At 40.1% G+C, this 7,675-nt stretch overlaps 1 long non-coding RNA gene across 1 annotated transcript; it reads left to right on the top strand.

The window, feature by feature from the left end:
* The first annotated feature begins 425 nt into the window (after window positions 1-425).
* Window positions 426-7,344, top strand: LOC143131167 (uncharacterized). The gene is made up of 4 exons (XR_012988047.1): window positions 426-632; window positions 1,111-1,192; window positions 1,370-1,465; window positions 6,753-7,344. It is a non-coding gene; the product is annotated as an uncharacterized LOC143131167 (long non-coding RNA).
* The last annotated feature ends 331 nt before the right edge of the window (window positions 7,345-7,675 follow it).

Here is a 7,675-nt window from a genome sequence, read left to right on the forward strand (position 1 = left end):
GGCTCATATTCGTGAATCACGAAATATCCTCTAATGTCAGACTGACCATGATTGTAGTGGAGGCTGTGTCAAAGGGAACACGATATGCAAAATACACACAGAGTTAGCTAACGCGCAGCTTGTAAACATTAGCATGATGCTTACCGTGGCAATATCTCGCTTGCGGCAGACGGTGTCTCTGGACCTTGGGACAGGGCAGGCAGAGAGGTTTGCATGCACAGACGGCAAAGCGGTAGGAATTAACTTCGCCATCCTCTCACTCTTTAAACCAAGTGAGACCATCTTGGCATCCCCTGAGTGGTAATCGTCCTCCTTGAAATGCGCGCTACATATTCTCGAGAAGGCGGTGACGGAGCTCGCTGAAAAATCTGCCCACCTAACCTTGACAAATTGCACCTAGCTTCGGAAGATCCGAGGCATAAAGCAGTCCTTAACCATGGGACAGAACCCCAAATGACAATGATTGGTAGAAAGACTCCAGACTAATTAGTATGCGAAAAGTCGCAATGTGATTCGTTCAGCAGACAACTGTGTCTGGTGCGTATTTCCGTTCCCTCATCGCGGCAGATTTAAAAATGGCGGACATAACAAACGTAGCAGTGGGCTTTTGTTTCGCGACCATCAATGTTTTCGTAAGTAGTACTTAAAAAAAAAACATTGTTCATTTTGATCCCGAGTCGTTACTTATGCACGTTACTATGCCAAGAAAACGATACCAGTGAAGTAATTGAAGGGAGGGTTGTGATTTTACACAGACCTACATGGAGAGCTAACAAGCTAGCCAATGCTACATTTATGTTTACAAACAAAGCAGCTCTAAATTGACTATGGGACACCATTATGATAAGCTAATTTTAGTAGCAGGAGACAATGTGGTGTGATTATAATCGTTGCACAAATTGTAAACTGATTGCCACCTCGTTCACTGTTAGCCCACCTTGTCTGCATAATTGCTGTTTTCAGCTGTTAAGGTGCTTGTTTTGAACTTATCAATAATGCACTGGACCCCAATAAAATATATGATTCACAAGGCAGTGCACTTATAACTGAATAAAGGAGAATAATTACACGTAGTAATTGTTTTTGGTGGGTCCTTTTCATCTCTTTCAGATAAGGTGGCATCCTGTGGAGGACCTAACTTGACTTGAACTGGACATTCATTGTTTCGTGATTTAAGAGGCACAGCCAGCCGGTATGTAAATTACACATTCGCTAGCATGTTCAGAAAAACTGAAAGCCGGAAAAAATACTGTCATCTCCCTTTGTGTAAGCTTACATTTAGAGGTAGAACGTATCACAAACAAATATGCTTATGAATTGATTCTAACTGAGCTTTTATTATATTAAGATTGTTTTTTCCTTTTTAAAGCTGGTCCGATGTGTTGGACTTCTACACTCCTTTCTACCCCCACCCTCTCGCACTAGACCCATGTCTTTGGTTTGGCAATTCCTTCAGTCGTCCTAGGTAAGTACATCTTGCACTGTTTTTGTACTACCTCACATTTTTCACATTGGCTGCTGTTATGACCTAGGGGTAAGACCACAACCAAAGAGGGAGTCGAGAGGTTGGATCTTCAACTAAAGTATGGATTTATTAACCAAACTAACCAAATAACAAACAAACAAACAAACAGTGTGAGGTGTGTCCAAGTCAGTCATCAGTAATGCATGGATGTTGTGTGTTTGTAATGTGTCTGAGTGCAGTGTTGCATGTCCAAAACCCAAAGTATGAATGGAGGAAGCAGCCCTTTTAGCTGGAGACCTGCTCTCAGGTGCAGCTCATTAGCCCGTTAGATCTTGAGGCACGTCACAGCTTCACAGTATATTTCAGTAGCAGTGGCAGCAAAAACGGTCCTATCCAGTTAGTAGTGTACCCATCCACTGTCCGGTGACACCCAAATAAATTATAACGCCAGACTATCGATGTAAATGTCTGTGTTGATAGTTTTATTTCTAACATTATTCTATCCTTTTATTTCAATGATCGCATTACATTTTGAGGGACTAGTTTCTTCGGAATTTTACTTGCTCCGGTTAGTAGTACTGCGCCGAAAAGTAAACAGAAAAGCGCACTCCAATCGACTCCAATCGGGACACCTAGTAGTAGCCTAGGTAATATCAATCCGCCGTTACTTATATGCCTACTACGGGGGTGGGCAAACTTTTTGGCTCAAAGGCCACATTGGGATTTTGCAAATTGGCCGGCAAATATTAATTGCTAATTAAATACTGCTAAATTGATGCTGTTTAACAAATGTATAAATTGTGCACTGTCGCTTTGACAACAATTCATGTTTAGTTCTCAATTACTGTATCTTCTGCCAGCTCCGCTCCACTATGGCTACTGCTGTAGCTATGGCTGTGCCCTCTCACAGTTTATAAATGGTCGGTAGTGGGAGCTACTATTGCCTTCATATGATTTCAGTTTAAAAGTTTCTTATAAGAAGGAGATATCAATTATCAACAATGACAAGCCAGCTGGAACCTGCCGCTCTCTTTCCCTCTCATGAGCGCTCGGACACGTTCCCAATTAAATGGAGTAGCATAACGTTCAAGTTAGATCAGCTGCAAAGGAGATGGGCCTATCATCTCTATGTTACATGATGTTTTGACATTGACATTGTGAACGTTCTCTAAGAAGAGTGAGAGCAGTTTGCAGTAAAGCTAACCAACATCGTCTATCACAGGAAAAAAAATAGTAAGCAGCCTGATAACCAAATTAAATGCTTGGCGGGCCGGATCCAGCCAGCGGGCCGCAGTTTGCCCACCCCTGGCCTACTACCAACTTCAGGGAACAAGTATAACTATTGCAATGCAATGCAAGGGTAGTTTTATTTTTAACACTATTCTATAGGCCTGCACGATTCATGGAAAAATATGAATCACAATGTTTTAGCTTAGAATCACAATTCTCTGCCACGATTTTTTTTTTTCATGAAGTCTAATGTTTATTGCACACATAAACCATGACAAAACAAAACAAATTAGCAAATGCAGTGCAAACTGCAATACCAAACATAGATTTTTTGGCACCTATAGCACATTGCGCCTCTAAACATAGAGAGGCTTCAATGAATAAAGAAAATACTGACCATTTAAGTACAATAGGCTACCAAAAATAGTACATACAGTGCCCTCCAGAATTAGTATTCAGTAACTGTAACTAATTACTGAAATTTGAATTGTAATGTGTTACCTTACTTCTGTTACCTTCGTTACTGTAGTGCGTAACTTTAACTCGTTACCCCAACACTGCTAGGCTACCTGCGTTTTCATCAACATCAATTTTGTTTATTTCCTGTCGCACTAGTTGGACGACGCTGCAGCCCCGAAGGCTTCCCAAACTAGGCCACTGTGCTCGCTCCACCAGTGAAACATGTGACTAAAAGGCGCTTTGTCATTGGCTAAGGGTGAATCCCTGACCTTTGTGAGAACTTAAAAGGGAGAGAGAGCATTACAGCATTTGGGAGCGCTTTAAAACTCACAGAAGAAAGTAACAGCGTTTGTGATGCAGTCGGCTCGTAAAATGAAATGAGAATCGAAGTCATTTAAAAATTAAATTGCGCACAGGGGTGAATCGAGATCGCGATTTTATAACGATTTATCGTGCAGGCCCCTGCGAACTCTGCAACTGGAAGGACTGGATGAAACGTGTTTTGTAAATACCCCTCTGAAATTGAAAACATAGCTGGTGTTGTTGGTAGTGTTGTTGTTGTTCTTGTGAGTGTTGAGAATTAGGACAGATACACGTTGTTGTTGTCGCTGTTGTGAGTTGTTGTTGTTGTTGTTGTTGTTGTTGCGAGTGTTGCTGTTGCTGTTGTGAGTGTTGCTGTTGCTGTTGTGAGTGTTGCTGTTGTTGTTGTGAGTGGTGTTGTTGGTGTTGTGAGTGTTCAGAATTGGGGCAGATGCACATTGCACTTTGTGAGTGTTGTTGTTGTGAGTGTTGTTGGTGGTGTTGTGAGTGTTGTTAGTGTTGTGAGTGCTGTTGTGAGTTGAGTGTTGTTGTGAGTGTTGTTGTGAGTGTTGTTGTGAGTGTTGTTGTGAGTGTTGTTGTGAGTGTTGTGAGTGAGTGTTGTTGTGAGTGAGTGTTGTTGTGAGTTGAGTGTTGTGAGTGTTGTTGTGAGTTGAGTGTTGTGAGTGTTGTTATTGTTGTGAATGTTGTTGTTGTTGTGAGTGCTGTTGAGTGTTGTTATTGTTGTGAATGTTGTTGTTGTTGTGAGTGTTGTTGTTGTGGTTGTTGGTGTTGTTGTGAGTGTTGTTGTGAGTGGTGTGGTTGTGAGTGTTGTTTTTGTTGTTGTTGTGAGTTGTTGTTGTGAGTTGTTGTTGTTGTGAGTGGTGTGAGTGTTGTGAATGTTGTTGTTGTTGTGAGTGTTGTTGTTGTGAGTGTTGTTGGTGTTGTGAGTGTTGTTGGTGTTGTGAGTGTTGTTGGTGTTGGTGTTGTGAGTGTTGTTGGTGTTGTGAGTGTTGTTGGTGTTGTGAGTGTTGTTGTTGTTGTGAGTGTTGTTGTTGTGAGTGTTGTTGTTGTTGTGAGTGTTGTTGGTGTTGTGAGTGTTGTTGGTGTGAGTGTTGTTGTTGTGAGTGTTGTTGTTGTGAGTGTTGTTGTTGTGAGTGTTGTTGTGAGTGGTTGTGTTGTTGTTGTGAGTGGTGTGGATGTGAGTGTTGTTGTGAGTGGTTGTGTTGTTGTTGTGAGTGGTGTGGATGTGAGTGTTGTTGTTGTGAGTGTTGTTGTTTTGGCAGTTATTTTGAATTTAGGACAGGGTCTGTGCCATCCTAAGTTAGAATTCCTAAGTAAGGAAATTCTTGAGTTAGGATGGTTCTATAATGGGCAAATTCCTATAGGATTGTTTTCCTATATGCAGTGAGGGAACATGTTTCTGTAATGCCTGAGATAGGATTTCAGAGTTAGGAAGTAATGAGGCCCCAGGGCCAAATGGTCCGCCAACTGCTACCTGTTTGTTCTCTTCTCTTCTCATTCTCTCTCTCTCTCTCTCTCTCTCTCTCTCTCTCTCTCTCTCTCTCTCTCTCTCTCTCTCTGTGCTTGTGACAGGTACCTGGTCTTGGACAGGTGTTTGTTAGCATAAGTAGTGCATAGATAGCAATTGATGTAAATGTTGATACGCAAATAGATACACTTTCTTTTTCCCGGCCTTTTTCCCATAGATAATTCTATAGCCTAAGTTTATCTACACAGTGAATATGTCTGCGCCAGTGTGGCTGATCACCTCCTGTACAGCTTATAAATTTTGGCCTCCACCACCACTTAAACTATATATTTTCTTAAAGCCTGTAGATGTCAATTAATATGAATTAAGACATCTCCAACCTTGGGTCTATGTCTAGTGTATATAGACCCATATTGATGAACCAACATACATTCAGGCCTACACAGCTAATTTAAGCACTTAACCCAAACCATTAACATGAATTAAGACTTATTCCACCCTCCTCAAATACTTTAGTGCACTATTTTCAAGACATAGGCCTGTGTTGTATAGGTGAACTTTAGTCATCTGTATGTTTGAACATGTCAAAAGAAACACTGAGATTGTAGTTACTTTCTTGGTACTCAAAACATTTAAAATGTTCTTTCTGATTCTGATTTCCAGGCAGTTGTGTTGGTAGGCGGAAGGTGGGACATGTCCCAATTCATGTTGAATAATATCTAGAGAGTAAAGGCTATTATAAAATATATAGTTTATATTGCTTAAATGTATCAAAGATTTAGTAGTCAGTTCCATGTACCGAGAACCTCCAGTTAAAAATTGGCTGACTAAACAAGTTTATGGTAACTATAGGTGTGGCAAGTGTGCACACTGCTCAAATGCTTTGGACACCAAAACATTCACCCACCCTTACTCCGGTAAAAAGTATGGTATTAAACAATTCATCAATTGTCTCTCTACACATGTAGTGTAGAGAGACAAGTTAAAGTGCCCTTGTGGCTTGATGTATATAGGCCAAACAAAAAAGAAATCTGAAACTAAGAATTGCTGAACACAAAGCTTCCATCAGAAATAATAACATGGAGTATGCCATTGCTAGACATTACAAGGACAAAAACCATGGTTCAGCCACTACACTGAGATTCATTGGTATTGAAAGGGTATAACCTCAACTAAGAGGGGGTGATTTGGTAAAACAATTGCTAAAAAGGGAGGCCTATTGGATTCAGAAACTGAATACAGTTGAACCGTATGGACTTGAAAGACAAAATTTGAGTGTGGTTTTGCAGGCTTGCAATTTTGATAAAGTATATGATGACATTTTAGGGATTTTGTCTATGCTGGACTATGTACAAATTATGTTAATGTTTAAAAATGAACTAATTGAGGTTGTTTATAAACACATGAACTAATTCTTACAAATGTTGTTTATGAATTTTAGAGAAATTGTAGAGAAATGTACTAAAACAAGAAAAGATTGACATGTTATTAGCACCCAAAAAGGTCATGTGACATTGTACCTTATTTATTCACCTGTGGGATTGGGGGGAAGATGCAGAGCGAACCTGATGAAGCGCTTGGCGAAACGCATTGTTCGCTCCAAATAAAAAAACATTAATAGTGATCAGTGTGCAGTGATTTTGATTTTTCATTTTTTGGATTATACTTACCTGCTTCACCTGCACCTGTATAACTAAAGGCTTGTGCACAGGGACACCTATGGACTTGGACTATATATGTTGCATGTTAGGAGATTGTAGTGTCTCTTGGTATCGATATTCAAATGTTTTATATCTTTCTAATTTCCAGGTTGTCAACTGTTGTCAGGCTCATCACCAAAAGCAGAAAGACACAGTGAGACCAGACATGCCAGGAAGGAGCCAAGTACAGCCCAGGAAGGAGCCAAGCACAGCCCAGGGATTTTTCTGCAGCTGTTCCTGCCAGTTATAGATGGACTGCTCCTGAGAATAGATGGGTGTCTACATCGTTTTGCTTACAACATTTTGTCTCCTATACGCATGATGTTTGTCAAGCACTGCCCATTGACTGGTCAGGGGTCTTCTGTATCGTGACCACTGGTCAAAGGCACCACATGGCTGTCTCAGAGTCCTCTACATCATTCCAGTGGCGGGACTTTTTCTGGATGCCCCCCCCAGACTGGACTACTGCAAGAGCATTCTCTATGGTCTTAAAAAGTGCTATGAAAATATTATTATTGTTATTGTTATTATTATTATTTTTTTTATTGTTATTTACTCCCTCTAGTGCTGCTCTGTATTCGCATATACATTTGCTGTATGTTTTATGTTTATTGGACACTCCCTTGGTTAAAGCAAACACAAACCATTAAAAATACATATTTTGGATATGTGTTGTGCTGAAATGAACCCAATTTCACTGATCTTACATGCTGTGGCTTTGATCTTCAAGACATCTTTAGAAACTGATGTTTAGAGAGCATATTTTTCACATACGTTGATAAATAAAAGTTCTTATATCATACCCAAACCATTAAAACATCCATATTTTGATTGATTATGATACACAGAGGTGTACTGTACAGAAATAAACCCAATTTCACTGATCTTACATGCTGTGGGAATTTTGATCTTCAAGACATCTTTAGAAACTGACGTTTAGAGAGCATATTTGTCACATACGTTGATAGACAAAAGTTCTTAGATCATACCCAAACCATTAAAACATCCATATTTTGATTGATTATGATACAC

This window comes from Alosa pseudoharengus, unplaced genomic scaffold (assembly GCF_046254945.1).
Source record: "Alosa pseudoharengus isolate Yale_2024_CS ecotype anadromous, Long Island Sound unplaced genomic scaffold, YU_APseudo_1.1 YU_APseudo_1.1_scf_1, whole genome shotgun sequence".
NCBI classification, from domain to species: domain Eukaryota; kingdom Metazoa; phylum Chordata; class Actinopteri; order Clupeiformes; family Clupeidae; genus Alosa; species Alosa pseudoharengus.